The 16,854-nt window shown below is 35.8% G+C and overlaps 1 long non-coding RNA gene across 1 annotated transcript in view; it reads right to left on the bottom strand.

Moving 5' to 3' along the window:
- Positions 1 to 7,728: 7,728 nt before the first annotated feature.
- The window catches only part of LOC144579646 (uncharacterized), a 28,553-nt gene continuing 19,427 nt past the window's right edge, over positions 7,729 to 16,854 (bottom strand). Inside the window, exon 3 of the long non-coding RNA XR_013527781.1 lies at positions 7,729 to 9,420. This is a non-coding gene — a long non-coding RNA (uncharacterized LOC144579646). The remainder of the gene's footprint in view (positions 9,421 to 16,854) is intronic.

Genomic DNA, 16,854 nt, shown 5'->3' on the forward strand with positions numbered 1-16,854 from the left:
ATACCAGTTTATGACTGGTAAACGGATGGTCTTTGGAGTCTGTCTGCACTCAACTATCAGCTCTGACACTCCCAGTTACAATTTCCCAGTTACACTTTCCCAGAGGCAAAATAAATTTCCCATGTGAGTTGCGCAGCTCTGGGAAATTTACTCTGCCTCTCTAGATAAAATACTTTATTAAAAATATGACAATAATAATGATCTTCAATTCAATACTTATTGTAAGAATTATGTGAAATATACGTGTCTCAGTTTCATCATGTCACATAGCATTAAAATAGAAAACTGTCAATACTATTAATAAGCAGGCAATTCACTTTTTTTTTTTTGACTGTCTTGTTCTGTCACCTAGGCTGGAGTGTAGTGACACGATCTGGGCTCACTGCAACCTCTCCCTCCCAGGTTCAAGCAATTCTCCTGCATCAGCCTCCCGAGAAGCTGGGATTAGAGGCACACACCACCACACCCAGCTAATTTTTTGTATTTTTAGTAGAGACAGGGTTTCACCATGTTGGCGAGGCTGGTCTTGAACTTCTGGTCTCCAGTGATCTACCCCCCTCAGCCTCCCAAAGTGTTGGAATTACAGGCGTGAGCCATCGCATCTGGCCGCAATTAACTTGTATAAAGCCAGGATAAATGTAGTTTTTAATCTGGTTGTGTAATCAGATTACTTTGGGACTTCTCAATAACACATATGCAGCACAGGTAAAGATTGGCTGTAAGACTTTTTGCTGTAATCAGTCCTGAATACAGATGCTGAAAGTTTGCCACGCCCAAAAGAGTTAGCCTTATTCTATGAGTTTCAATGAAGTATTCCATAAAAGAGATTCCTAATCCCTGTTATAGCTCCTGTCCCCTTAATATTCCAGCAGTGATGGTCAGTTCAAGGTTTCAAAACAATTATAGTGCAAAAAGTTCAATTGTATAGGTAAGCAGAAACCACTATGAGAACCTTTTTAAAACTTTTTGCACTATAATTGTTTTGAAATATTGCTTTAAATACTACTGGAAAGAAGAGAGAAAGGAAAGAATGCAATGAGGATGGCATGAACACATAGCTCAGAAATAGCTCACAGTTTCCCGGAATCTTTTGCAGGTGTTTGGAACTCTCCTTCACTCAAAACACAATATTTATCCTCTTAAATTAAAACACAGATGTTTGAGGATTCTTGGATTTCTACTAGGACTTTCATATATTCCAAAAGTAATTATAGGCTTTACTAATAACTTGTAAAAACTACTGCATGTTCAATCCTTGTTAGATATTGATAACTCTTGACTAATGAAACACTAGAATATGGATATATATCTTTAAAAAATTTTTAATTTCTATTTATTTTTAGTTTTTGTGGGCACTTAGTAGGTGTATACATTTATGGGTTACATGAGATATTTTAATACAAGTGGAATGTGAAATAAGCACATCATGGAATATTTGTCCCCTCAAGCATTTATCTTTTGAGTTACAAACAATCCAATTACAGTCTTAGTTATTTTAAAATGTAGAGTTAAATTGTGTATTGATTACAGTCACCCCACTGTGCTATCAAATAGAAGGTCCTATTTATTCTATTTTTTTTTTTTTGTATCTGTTAACCATCCTTACCTCTTCCTCGTCTGCTTACTACCCTTCCCAGACTCTCGTAACTATTCTACTCCCTATGTCCAGGAGTTCAATTGTTTTGATTTTCAGTTATTTGATGAGATAAATAGTAGATAATCATTTCAAATATGCTGAATTAAGTGATTTAAAACCAAATTGACAATAGCCAAGAAATCCATATAAAAATGAAAATAGTTGTACACAGCAAATTTTCAGAAGAAACCTATCAATTATAGGAGTCTGTTGAAAGAGGAGAGATACATAATCAAACTATGGTTTAGATGAAATTAGCTGACTTTATTTTATGGCATGACTCCTGAAATTTCTGGATTTGTTTCTTAAAAGTTGATTTAAAAAAAATCAATTTATATTTCTTGCCAGAAAACACTGCCTGTGGTGTTGAGCGCAGCAGTGAAATAATAAGGTATTGTTTCCACTCCAAGGAAGTGTTAAAATGTGTCTTTCTTTTAACGTCATTTTCTGTTAGAGAGACCTATTTTAACAACAGACGAATAAAAGCAAAGTAGAAAACAATAATAGAAAGTATATAAGAAATCTTTATTTCAATTTACTTTGTTTTCACAGTGAAATAAATGTTACTCAAGGTGTTCCACAGACAAATTGATTGCCAGATTAATTTGGTATCTGTCAGGTTATTTCACTGTACTGTTATCTTTCTATTTGTAACAAGCACAATTTTCTGGGGAGGATTCTTTGAGACTACACAAATATTTTGTTTCTTCTTAGTTTATGCCAGGAATATTAGCCTATATCAGTAGATTCTGCCTGCTGCAGTTATTACTATGGATTATTATTGATACCTAACTTTTTGTCTTAACACTTACTGTGTGATATGACAGGCTAAGAACTTTATGTACATTATCCCATTTAATCATTACAAAAACATGTTGAAATCAATATAGTTATGATGGCCATTTTTTAAATGAGCGATTTTACTTAGAGAGGATAAATTTTCCAGATTTGCACAGAAAATTAGTGCAGAGCTGATACTTGAGTGACTAATGTGACTCCAGAGACTGTAATCTATAGACATCAAAAGAGCTTATACCATTTCTATAAGACTTTTTTGGCCAAAAATATTCATAGCCTGATTTTAATTATGAGAAAACATTCGAAAAACCCAACTAGAGAGACACTGTAGAAAATAACTGATGAGTACTCTTCAAAAATGTCAAAGTCATGAAACAAAAGGAGAGAACAAAATCACACATGGGAGGAGTGACAAAAAGAGTGACACTAGATGTTATATAGCATCCAAGATATGATTCTTGAGCAGAAAAGAAAAACACATGGAAAAACATACTAATTAAAAATAGTGAAAACAACCCATAAAATTTGAATAAACTCTGCAGTGTAGTTGATAATATTGTGCCAATATTAATTTTCTGGCTTTCATAATTGTGTTATGGTTATATATGATGGTTACATTAGGAAAAGTTGACTGATGGGTATACAGGAACTCTCTGTACTATTTTTGCAACATTTTAGTAAGCATAAACTTAATTTAAAATAAAAAGTTAAAGCAAAAACCAATTTAATAACTCCCCCCCCCCCGAGAGGGAGTTTCGCTCTTGTTACCCAGGCTGGAGTGCAATGGCACAATCTCGGCTCACCGCAACCTCCGCCTCCTGGGTTCAGGCGATTCTCCTGCCTCAGCCTCCTGAGTAGCTGGGATTACAGGCACGCGCCAGCATGCCCAGCTCATTTTTTGTATTTTTAGTAGAGACGGGGTTTCACCTTGTTGACCAGGATGGTCTCGATCTCTTGACCTCGTGATCCACCCGCCTCAGCCTCCCAACGTGCTGGGATTACAGCTGTGAGCCACCGCGCCCGGCCAATAACTTTTAAGATGATTAGTGGTAAAGTTTTTACTGGAACTGATGTATCTGTTTTTCTATTCCCCTATAGCATATTACATTGGGATCAAACTGTATATTCTCTGGTTTAGTAAACAAAGCAATTTGTTCGTACTTGCTAGTATTAATTTTGTATTATTTTGAAATATTGACAAACTTTTTAAGTAAATGCTTTAATCTTGATATTTTAAAGATGCAAAGTAATCCTAAGTAGGAAAAAAATCTCACAACAAGTAATGGATTGAATTTAATCAATCAATTGATTGTTCTTTAGATATGCTACCAGTCAAATCTACCTAATCAACAATAAAACCACATACAAATTTACATTAATGGTTTTCAATAAAAACAAGCCTTTGACTATATGCTCTCAAAAGAACAAGGCCCTTTGGTATAAAAATATAATTTTTTTAAATGTCACATTCAATCCATTATGACCTAGCAATCCTAAGTTGCAACAACTAGATGGGAGAAATTGTAGGAAAATGTCCAATTCCATTAAATCTATATAAATCCATGGATTAAGATGAAAGTATACATAGAAGAAAGGCTTTTTAAAAGAAAAGTCTATATGATACATAGCCTGAGGCTTAGAAACTTCTACATTGAGGTTTCGATGACATCCAGGAAATAAAATCCTTCCTAAGAAAGAGTCAGATGAATTAACAGCAACAAAAAGTCCATTAGGACAAGAATTTGGGCTCAAGTAAGTTCAAAACTAATCTAGGCAATAAATATTTTTGAAATCTCTTATGAGCAAGGAATTCGTTTTTACCTTAATATTGTCAATGATTCATTTCTGCAATCTTGCACAATTAATTACCTTTGGCCCCTAATGCCAAAGATAAACTCTTCTATTAATATTAGTGCATTATTACTTCTATCATTTTTATTACTTTACATTCTAGGTCTTTGATAAATTATTGATATGTAGAAATTTTTAACTTATTGGAAGGAAGGTATAAGCACTTTTTAAGTCACTATTCTAAGTAGAAAGAAGCCTTTTGGTCTGTAGGAAAAAGGAAGAAAGATAACATATGCACTACTTTTGAGCTATGAGAAATAACCTTTACTAGGTAAGAGGGAAATCTGAAAATACTCTTCAGCATAACAAATTGAAGGGTAGGATTTCTTCATAGTCCTTGTAGAAATATATATATATATATATATTTCTTTTTTTTTTTTCCTTACTAAAAGGCTGATTTCACCCAGGATCTCTAGTGTTGTCATGTTTTTCTCCCTAAGGGTGAATCTGGTCATGTCAGAGTAAGGCAGAAACAAAACAGGAATCTCTTGTGAAATTATGTTTTAAACCACATTAATTTTCCACCATGAAGGCACTACTTGAGTAACAGCCAGAGCAGAGTATACTTATGACTTCTGAAATAAAATGGATTATCAAATCCAAGGAATATACAGTTTATATTTCAGTTCAGCAGATGACACTTACCGATCTCGGACAGAGAAACTGACCCCATATAACTTCATAAAAACAAAATACTCTGAGTTCGCTTAGAGTTAAATGCTCGTCAACCTCACCAGTAGTCTATTTTCCTCTGTTGCAGTAATACGTATCCTGTCCTACATTGTCACAATTGTCACAGGAGATCTGGCATTCAACAAGGATCTCTTAACAAAACCCCTTTAGTGGGAAAGCTGCATGTCAGCATGCACGAACTTGTGAGAAAAATGACCGTTCCCAACATTCAGTGAGAACTACCATAGCTCAGGTTGCTTGATACGTGAGTGAGATTTCCGGGTCTTGAGTGCCGACCCACATTTCTGCATCAAAATGGAAATTGAAGTCGAAGACCTACAGGGAAATCACTCAAATAATTCACAAGGTGAAGTTTTCAAAATAATTTATTTTCTGGTTATAAACTTATGGCCATTTGCCTCATAATAAAAAGGAGCTCTCTCCTTAACAGTGGACCCACCCATTCATTCATTTTGTATTTTCATCTTTCTTAACACATTTTCAGTATGATTTATCAATTTCTTAATCCATATCAGCAAAAAGGAAAAATATCACCATGTAAATTCCCAGTTGTAAAATCAGAGTCAGTAACCCAAATATCATGCCCTGGCATGATCCTGGACAGCAGAATGCAGCGTATTTGACCTTGTAAGAAATTCAGAATCTTATGCCCCACTTCATACCTATTGAGTCTGCATTCTAATAAGATCCCTAGGTGATGTGTTGTACATTAAAACTTTAAAAGTAGTATCTTCCTTTATTAGGTTGAAATAAGATGTCTCCCTTTTACTTTGCAATTGGTACATGATTGTCCTTTGATTCTAATTGAAAATTATTTATTTATAAGACATATGCATATGTATATGTTCACCTGTCCTACTGAGTTTTATAATTTAAGACAATACCAGGAAGACTTGTATAAAAATTTAGGCTCCAACTAGATGTGTACAAATCTTACTTTAATCTTGCAATATGTAAATATGTAAAAATTTATCAGAGATTTACTTTTGTCTGAAATAAGCCTGTCTATTGACAGGTTACATAGTCTCTTCTGTACAGATTGTAACATAAGTAAAATTACATCCTTTACTTTATGCCATCACTATAATTAGCTAAAAATTGAGCAAAAGAAAATGCGGACTGTAAACAACTCACTGTATTCCTTCTGGGCAGGAACCATGACTCATAGCATGAGCTAATACAAGGGGTATAATAATAAATAAGACATGGATTCTAAGTAAATATTTTTTGAATAAATTATTATACTCAAGTATAACTCTTACTTCCTTAGATCACAAGGTGATGAGATGCCTTTTCCTGTAATTCCGCATTTAGTGCATTATTATAAACTCTTGGGCCTATCTTTCACTGGTAGGATTCTGGTTGTTCATGATTTCTCCTGAAAGGTGGTTACCTTTGACCTCTTCCACCGTATGTAGCACTCTATATTCACATGGTCACATGGTAGTATTTCTCATTTTTTTCTTTTTTTTCTCACATGATAGTATTTCAAGATGCAGTTGCCACTGTCTTTGTTACCTTTCACCTCTTCCATCATAGGTAGCATTCCATATTCCATCATATGTAGCACTCTATATTCACATGGTAGTATTTCAAGATGCAGTTGCCACTGTCTTTGCATATTTCAGTTCTACAGATGACAGTTATTGATCCTGGACAGAGAAGCTAACCCCCCATAATTTCAATCAAAAATGAACAAGATATAGTTACTGGGGTTAGGCATGGTTTCATCTCTTTTTACACTAACCCAAGTATTGCTCATATTGAAGAGGCAAAGACTGCTCTTCTCAGCAGGTTTATGCCCTTCGATTAGTCTCCTAAATGAACCACAGTATTTTGGTCTTCTAAATGTCCCTCAAAGAATTCAAGAATTTAAAACACTCAGCAAAAACATTTAGACAACAAATACATATTTAATATCTATCAGTCATATCTAGAATTGTGTTTAGGTCACTTTTGGAACATGATATGAACAAGAAAAGAGTTTCTGCTTTCAGGGAGAAAAACAACAAGCATATAAAGTGACAAGCTGCTGGAAGATGGCCATTAAAAATCAGAAGGAAACACATAAACAAAGAGATACGATGAAAGAAACAGAGTGGGAGGCTATTTCAGGCTGGGGTGATGATTAAAAGTTCCTTGAGATGGTGGTGATGTTTGAAGTCAGACTTGAAGGTTCAGCTAGTGAAATAGTGAAATAGTTCAGCTAGTGAAAATGTCCATTTGAGATTGGAAACATAGCCATGATACAGATCATGCATAAATCTTAAAGGCCAAAGAATATGTTCTAAAGCAGCACATGGACAAATTGTTTAAAGGGGAAAGGGATATAGCCTAATTTATGTTTTAGATTCTGTTTCCTGCAGAACAATCAGAGTGGTTATTTTAGAAGGAGGCAAGAAAACTCGTGAAGAGGATACTGTAGTGCTACAGGTAAGATATGGTGAGGTTTGGATAATACCAGTGGGAATGGGAATGGGAAAACACAGACAGAATTTTATATGTATGGTAGATACGGAAATTGGGAAATTTAATTTAGGGGAGGACAGAAAGGAAGGGAGAAATAAGCAATGACACCCAGGTTTTTAACTTGAGTAACTATATGATTTGTTTTGTAACTTAATCAATGAGCTCACAGTAAAAATGGATGAATGAATAAATAAATGAATATAATTATTAAAGAAAATGTTAATGTTTATACCTGAGAATGAGCGTCTATGAATAATGCCTTCACATCACAGAGCCCCACTCAATATTATTTTTCTTAAATTCTACCAAGATGAACCCAAAGCACCTGATTCTTTCCTACTTCTGAAAGTTACCTCAATTCCACAGCCACACTACCATCTGAGGCATATACCAAGAGGTTGGCAATGTCCTTATCATCTTCCTTCATTTATTAATTCCAATATCCTAGCATTTTTCTCCAAGTAGTCACAACTAGTTCTGATAGTCCCTGAAGGTAGATATACTGAGACATTTTCTGGGATACTTATTTCACAAGATACTACCTGAAAAGTTACTTTAAAATGTATGAGAAATATCTCCCAAACTCAAAACAGCAATACATTTTTGGTTCTACGAGCACACACAGAGGTACAATGCTGTCAATCCCTTCCATCTCTCATGCTGAGTGCCCCATATATCCTGAAGAGTATTGATTTCAGAAAAAAGGAAATGCTGTGTGCTTATGACCTGTGGTCTGTAAATAGAATACAAAGGGTTAGTCTTTCTTGTGGAGAACTTGTAGGAGAAGTGTGGTGGAAAAGCAGTGTGAGATTATGTGAAGTATGGCTTTTGAAACACCAAAAAAAAAAAGTTACAATGCTTTTCTCTAAGTACAGGTGTATTTGGCTATCTTTTACTCTTATGATATTTCAGCCTAGGAATAATTCCATCTATTTTTGCCTATTTGATATTAAAGATTGTTTTCTCAATTATGCTGACAGTTCTTAAAGTTGAGCCCATACAGACAACCATATATATAATTAACTAATGATAACTTACTGCACAGGACAATTTAATTGCTCTTTGATTAGGACATAGATAAATCAGTCACAGAGTTGTCAGAGATTGGAATCAATAACTTAATTTAAACAAAACCAAAATATACTACCTGATACTTATGGTTTCTGGTATACATGTGACCTTCCTAACTCTCTTTTACAATTGATTGATTGCTTTATGGTTATTATTTCCTGAAGGAATAATAAGATCCTGGCAGGTTTCTGCCTCAGAGGGAAGAAGCCTATCTAGGGATTTATCACACAGACTGGGCCTTGATTTATTGCCGCGTTTCTTTTGGTCTATGACTCTTAAAAAAAAAAAGTTTCAGATCTCTTGAAACAGGTTCTAGATCTACTGAAGATTCATCATGGCTAAGAATTATATTTCCCAACTTTATGTTTTAAAACTGCAACTATCATAGAATGTTATTTAATAGGTTATCATTAATAATTTTTATTCTAAGTGACAGATATGAGATACATGTCTTATCGGAAGCACATTTGCATGGGGACTGAGGTATCTGTTAGGCTGGTAGAAAATATACTGTAAGAGAAGAGAGCCACTATGACCACTATGGAATCTTAGTTTTTACTAAAGCCATGGTCACTCAGAATTGTTGCCAAGCCCAAATATCTATGAGCTTTTGTTTTACCCTTAAATGCTCGAAGAAAAGTTTCACTAAAAAAATGCTCGATGGCAATATAAAGGCCTGAGTGACACTGTTTGGGTATCCATTTGGAGAAGTAAAGTAATAAAATGAAGAGGAACATTTCTTAGTCGCAGTTCAAACATACCTGATCTTTAACACCTGGAAGGTTTCAAGAGTGTGTCAATCTCTGACACATGGAGTTTCCAAGTCTCAATTTTCTGGCAGCAGTAATGCCTGGAAAAGGAGGTCCCGGGAATGTTCAACAGGAACACCAGCAAGGGAGGCTCTGTTGGGAACAGAAATACCCAGGCCAAATGGATTCAGACCAAATTCTTTCTAGTGATAATGATAGGAGAGTGATGAAGTGAGATGAATGAACTTTGACCTGTGTTTCAATTCTATTTTATCCACTTATTACATATACTTGTACATGTATGAATATACACACAAAAGGACACGTAACTTGGATGAATTAACTTTTTGCAGCTCAATTTTCTCAGTCCATGAAATGGGAACTAGACTGTATACTCCATATATTTGTTAAATAAATCAAATTATATAATGAACAATTAAAAAAAAAAGCAAGGATAGCACCTCGACAGTTAAATAAGTTAAAAAAAAATTAGTTCTCTTTCTCTCCTTCCATTCTTCTCTGTGAAAACTTAGAACCAGAGACAAGAAACATAAGGCAAGAGAATTTAAACTTTAAAAATGAACAAGAGAACAAGCTCTGCATGAAAAACATGGGATGAGAGATGATCAGGAAATAGAGATGAGCACACACTATGCTTTCCATACATAGATTGGGGGCAAAAAGGGTTAGAGAAGAGGTTAGCTGCCCATGGAGGAAAACAATTTAAATAAGAAAAAATTGCTAAACTTAGAAAGGCAAGAAAATAGATGTTATGAGAAATTACAATGCACTAAGAAATCTTGCTTATTATTTAGTTAAGGACATTTAGAAACAATGCATAGGATATTGTCAAGGGAGTTAAGTCACTTGACAATTATGTTTTCTTCTCTTTTTTGAGTAAGTCTTCCCTTATTCTAACATGCTTAAGACGTTCACTGAAGTTAGACATTGCATTAGACACTGTCTGTGAAAGAAGAAAATCAGAAGATTATCTAAATGAATAAATATGAACATTTATGGTAATTGAGGCCAATCCAAGAAATGATAAGTTATGTGTTCCTATAAGATTTATAGTGAAGAGTTCTAATCCACATTTGAGAATCCACATAGAAATATGCACACACAGAGACACACGATTTACACACACAATTCCTGGATTATCACAGAGGCATGAATTGATGTAGTACATTGAATTAATGGCAAATTTCTCCAAATGGCAGAAATAGACATTAGCATTTACATGAAATTATTATAATTCTTCAAATTACAGATAAGGTTAATTCAGACACTTTATTCCTCCTTGATTGTGGCTTAACCAAAGAAGTATCAGTATAGATGTGTAAAAACACATTTTTTGAAAGGTCATCGATGATTTATAGGTAAATGTAAGTGGTTTTCTCCTTTTGACTCAACTCATATGGTGTAAAATTTCTTTTAATCTTTACCTGAACCTCCATTTTTATATATATTACCTATTTGAACTTGAAAAAACTACCAATAATGTAAAGCTAAAGATAAGTAATGGGCCAATATAAGTCAAGATCTACTTTCCTTTTCATTAATAATTACACATTGAATACTTAATTATATTTATGATCAATCACATACATCTATGTGCAATGATTAAGCTAAAAACCTGGTTAAAAATGAACACTGATGTAATTAGAGTACTTCCCATTAGACCAGTCATCTAAGAATATGCAAATATATGGAGGGATTATAATAGAGAGGGACTTAACGGATAAATTTGACTTCTTTATAGCTGTCAGTGGTGAAGATGCATATTATTTCTCTCTTTAAACCCATTTCTTAGCAGATCATGGAACACAATAGTGCTCTGCAGTGGGTATTGGGCCAGTATTGGGCCATTTTTAAGGAAGACAATAATCTTCCTTAAAAAATCTTGAAGAAAATTAGAAAAAGAAAGAACACACAAGTGGTCATCTTTCAGTTTTTCCCTTAATGCAAACGCTGTTTTGAAACCCAGAAACATATTTATTTTTCTTAAACTGAGGAAGATTATTTCCACTATTACTTTAAAGTACCCAATAACATGGCATCTTTACAGAAACAAGGCAAAACTAATTTTCATTTAATTCATTTCAGAGGAAATAGTGCTATATTTGTTTCTGAAACGTATTTGAATGTCTATCTGTAGCATCACTTCCTGAGCGATACTAAAATAGAATCGTTTTCTGTTGGTTAATGCAGTTATTTCTGGGGTCAGAAGAGTTAAATTCTATGCTGTTGATAGTGTAAATCAATGAAGCAGCATAGGGTCTGTCTCAGGTTATGTTATTTTGGTACTTCTGCCAACTTAACCAACCCTGGGAAAACAGAGAGAGAGAAGGACTTTTTTTGAAGAGGCACGTCCTGTTGAGCAACACTGCCTCCTCAATGTTGTTTTTCTGCCTTCTTTGTTCTGTTCACCCTGAACAATTATTGCCAAGCACCCCAGTGTTCACTCACTGTTGAAGTTGCTACTGTTGAAAAGAATGCAGAGTCAGAAATTTAAGAGAGTTTCCTGATGTTTATGGCTGAATTCCAACATTGCTGTGGCTTCTCTGTGGCTGCAGTTCCCAATGAGGATATTTACTACCAGAACAGCAAATGCATTTAATTCATTTAGGAAGATTTTGAAAGGGATTTTAACTGGAGTGAATGAGAAAAAACAACATATCTAGCAATAAACTTAGTGCATAACTGGAGTAGGGATAATAGTAAAACCAAAAACATCGCTTTATTCACTGAGGTCGACTACTTCTCTTCCTGTCAGGTATGTCCTTGCTTTCCACCTTGTTGAGAAAATTCAAGAGATGCTATGCCCACTGCAGCATCTACCCTCCTGCCAGCATCTGTACATACAAACTCTGGCTTTCTTCCTGTTATCAACTGTGCCTATTATTCTAGATAAACTTTCCACTTAGATATTCTCTCATACTCAAAACTGTTTACCATGGATTCCTCTGTCTTTATTTTATTTATTTATTTATTTATTTTTAAATTACATTTTAGGCTTTGTGGTACATGTGAAGAACATGCAAGATAGTTGCATAGGTACACATGTGGCAGTGTGATTTGCTGCCTTCCTCCCCTTCACCTATATCTGGCATTTCTCCCCATGCTATCTCTCCCCAATTCCCCACCACCTGCTGCCCCTCCCCTATTTCCCCCCGACAGACCCCAGTGTGTAGTGCTCCCCTCTCTGTGTCCATGTGTTCTCATGTTCAACACCCACCTATGAGTGAGAACATGCAGTGTTTGATTTTCTGTTCTTGTGTCAGTTTGCTGAGAATGTTGGTTTCCAGGTTCATCCATGTCCCTACAAAGGACACAAACTCATCGTTTTTGATGGCTGTGTAATATTCCATGGTGTATATGTGCCACATTTTCCCTGTCCAGTCAATCATCAATGGGCATTTGGGTTGGTTCCAGGTTTTGCTATTGTAAACTGTACCGCAATGAACATTCGTGTGCATGTGTCCTTATAATAGAACTATTTATAATCCTTTGGATATATACTCAGTAATGGGATTGCTGGGTCAAATGGAATTTCTATTTCTAGGTCCTTGAGGAATCGCCACACTGTCTTCCACAATGGTTGAACTAATTTACACTCCCACCAGCAGTGTAAAAGTGTTCCTATTTCTCCACATCCTCTCCAGCATCTGTTGTCTCCAGATATTTTAATGATCGCCATTCTAACTGGCATGAGACGGTATCTCAATGTAGATTTGATTTGCATTTGTCTAATGACCAGTGATGATGACCATCTTTTCATGTGTTAGTTGGCCTCATGTATGTCTTCTTTTGTAAAGTGTCTGTTCATGTCCTTTGCCCATTTTTGAATGGGCTTTTTTGTTTGTTTTCTTGTAAATCTGTTTGAGTTCTTTGTAAATTCTGGATGTCAGCCCTTTGTCAGATGGGTAAACTGCAAAAATTGTTTCCCATTCTGTTGGTTGCCGATTCACTCTAATGACTGTTTCTTTTGCCATGCAGAAGCTGTGGAGTTTGACTAAGACCCATTTGTCTATTTTGGCTTTTGTTGACAATGCTATTGGTGTTTTCATCATGAAGTCCTTGCCTTTGCCTATGTCCTGAATGGTTTTGCCTAGATTTTCTACTAGGGTTTTTATGGTGTTAGGTCTTATGTTTAAGTCCTTAATCCATCTGGAGTCAATTTTAATGCGAGGTGTCAGGAAGGGGTCCAGTTTCTGCTTTCTGCACATGGCTAGCCAGTTTTCCCAACACCATTTATTAAACAGGGAATCCTTTCCCCATTGCTTGTTTTTGTCAGGTTTGTCCAAGATTGTATCGTTGTAGATATGCTGTGTTGCCTCTGAGGCCTCTGTTCTGTTCCATTGCTCTATATCTCTGTTTTGGTACCAGTACCATGCTGTTTTGATTACTGTAGCCTTGTAGTATAGTTTTAAGTCCAGTAGTGTGATGCCTCCCGCTTTGTTCTTTTTGCTTAGAATTGACTTGGCTAGGCAGGCTCTCTTTTGGTTCCATATGATGTTTAAGGTGGTTTTCTCCAGTTCTGTGAAGAAGGTCATTGGTAGCTTGATAGGGATAGCATTAAATCTGTAAATTACTTTGGGCAGTATGACCATTTTCATGATATTGATTCTTCCTAAACATGAACATGGAATGTTTCTCTGTCTCTTTGTGTCCTCTCTTATTTTGTTGAGCAGTGGTTTGTAGTTCTCCTTGAATAGGTCCTTTATGCTCCTTGTTAGTTGTATTCCTAGGTATTTTATTCTCTTTGTAGCAATTGTGAATGGCAGTTTGTTCTTGATGTGGCTCTCTTTAAGTCTGTTATTGGTGTATAGGAAGGCTTGTGATTTTTGCACATTGATTTTATATCCTGAGACTTTGCTGAAGTTGCTTATCAGTTTCAGGAGATATTAGACTGAGACGATGGGGCCTTCTAGATATACTATCATGTCGTCTGCAAATAGAGACAATTTGGCTTCCTCCTTTCCTATTTGAATACCCTTTATTTCTTTTTCTTGCCTGATTGTTCTGGCTAGAACTTCCAGTACTGTATTGAATAGGAGTGGTGAGAGAGGGCATCCTTGTCTAGTGCCAGATTTCAAATGGAATGCATCCAGTTTTTGCCCATTCAGTATGATATTGGCTATTGGTTTGTCATAAATAGCTTTTATTATTTTGAGATACATTCCATCAATACCTAGTTTATTGAGGGTTTTTAACATAAAGGCTGTTGAATTTTGTCAAATGCCTTCTCTGCATCAATTGAGATAATCATGTGGTTTTTGTCTTTGGTTCTGTTTATGTGGTGAATTACATTTATAGACTTGCGTATGTTGAACCAGCCTTGCATCCCCAGGATGGATCCTACTTGATCATGGTGGATGAGCTTTTTGATGTGCTGTTGCAATCAGCTTGCCAGTATTTTATTGAAGATTTTTGCATCTATGTTCATCATGGGTATTGGCCTGGAGTTTTCTTTTCTTGTTGAGTCTCTGCCAGGTTTTGGTATCAGGATGATGTTGGTCTTATAAAGTGATTTGGGAAGGATTCCCTCTTTTTGGATTATTTGGAATAGTTTCCAAAGGAATGGTACCAGCTCCTGTTTGTATGTCTGGTAGAATTCAGCTGTGAACCCCTCTGGACCTGGGCTTTTTTTGTGTGGTAGGCTCTTAATTGGTGCCTCAACTTCAGCCCTTGTTATTGGTCTATTCAGGGTTTCAACCTCTTCCTTGTTTAGGCTTGGGAGGAGGCAAGTGCCCAGGAATTTATCCATTTCTTCCAGGTTTACTAGTTTATGTGCATAGAGTTGTTTGTAATAATCTCTGATGATGGTTTGAATTTCTGTGGAATCTGTGGTGATTTCCCCTTTATCGTTTTTTATTGCATCTATTTTGTTATTCTTTCATTTATTTTTTATTAACTGGCTAGTTGTCTGTCTATTATGTCGATCTTTTTGAAAAAGCAGCTCCTGGATTTATTGATTCTTTGAAGGGTTATTTGTGTCTCTTTCTCCTTCGATTCTGCTCTGATCTTAGTTATTTCTTGTCTTCTGCTAGGTTTTGAGTTTTTTTGATCTTGCTCCTCTAGCTCTTTCAATTTTGATGATAGGGTGTTGATTTTAGATCTCTCTGTGATTCTCATGTGGGCACTTACTACTATGTATTTTCCTCTAGAGACTGCTTTAAATGTGTCCCAGAGATTCTGGTATGTTGTGTCTTCTCGTTGGTTTCGAAGAACATTTTATTTCTGCCTTCATTTCATTGTTTATCCAGTCAACATTCATGAGCCAGTTGTTCAGTTTCCATGAAGCTGTGCGGTTCTGAGTTAGTTTCTAAATTCTGAGTTCTAACTTGATTGCACTATGGTCTGAGAGACTGTTTGTTATGATTTCAGTTGTTTTGCATTTGCTGAGGAGTGCTTTACTTCCAATTATGTGGTCAATTTTAGAGTAGTTGTGATGTGGTGCTGAGAAGAATGTATATTCTGTGGATTTGGGGTGGAGAGTTCTGTAAATGTCTATTAGGTTTGCTTGTTCCAGGTCTGAGTTCAAATCCTTGCTAATTTTTTGTCTCGTTGATCTTTCTAATATTGACAGTGGAGTGTTAAAGTCTCCCACTATTATTGTGTGGGAGTCTAAGTTTCTTTGTAAGTCATTAAGAACTTGCCTTATGTATTTGAGTGCTCCTGTATTGGGTGCATATATATTTAGGATTGCCAGCTCTTCTTGTTGCATTGATTCTTTTACCATTATATCCTTTTAGGATGTAATGTCCTTCTTTGTCTCTTTTGATCTTTGTTGCTTTAAAGTCTATTTTATCAGAGATGAGAATTGCAACTCCTGCTTTTTTTTGCTCTCCATCTGCTTGGTAAATCTTCCTCCATCCCTTTATTTTGAGCCTTTGTGTATCCTTGCATGTGAGATGGGTTTCCTGGTTACAGCACGCCAATGGGTTTTGGCTTTTTATCCAATTTGTCAGTCTGTGTCTTTTGATTGGGGCATTTGGTTCATTTACATTTAGGGTTAATATTGTTATGTGTGAATTTGATACTGCCATTTTGATGCTAGCTGGCTATTTTGCCCATGAGTTGATGCAGATTCTTCATTGTGTTCATGCTCTTTACCATTTGGTATATTTTTGGAGTGGCTGGTACTGGTTGTTACTATCTATGTATAGTGGCTCTTTCAGGAGCTCTTGTAAAGCAGTCCTGGTGGTAATGAAATCTCTGAGTACTTGCTTGTTCACAAAGGATTTTATTTTTCCTTCATGTATGAAGCTCAGTTTGGCTGGATATGAAACTCTGGGTTGAAAGTTCTTTTCTTTAAGGATGTTGAATATTGGCCCTCACTCTCTTCTGGCTTGTAGGGTTTCTGTCAACAGATCTGCTGTGAGTCTGATGGGCTTCTCTTTGTGGGTGACCCGACCTTTCTCTCTGGCTGCCCTTAGCATTTTCTCCTTCATTTCAACCCTGCTGAATCTGACGATTATGTGCCTTGGGGTTGCTATTCTTGTGGAATATCTTTGTGGTGTTCTCTGTATTTCCTGAACTTGAATATTGGCCTGCCTTGCTAGGTTGGGGAAGTTTTCCTGG

This window comes from Callithrix jacchus, chromosome 15 (assembly GCF_049354715.1).
Source record: "Callithrix jacchus isolate 240 chromosome 15, calJac240_pri, whole genome shotgun sequence".
In the NCBI taxonomy this organism is placed as follows: Eukaryota; Metazoa; Chordata; class Mammalia; order Primates; family Cebidae; genus Callithrix; species Callithrix jacchus.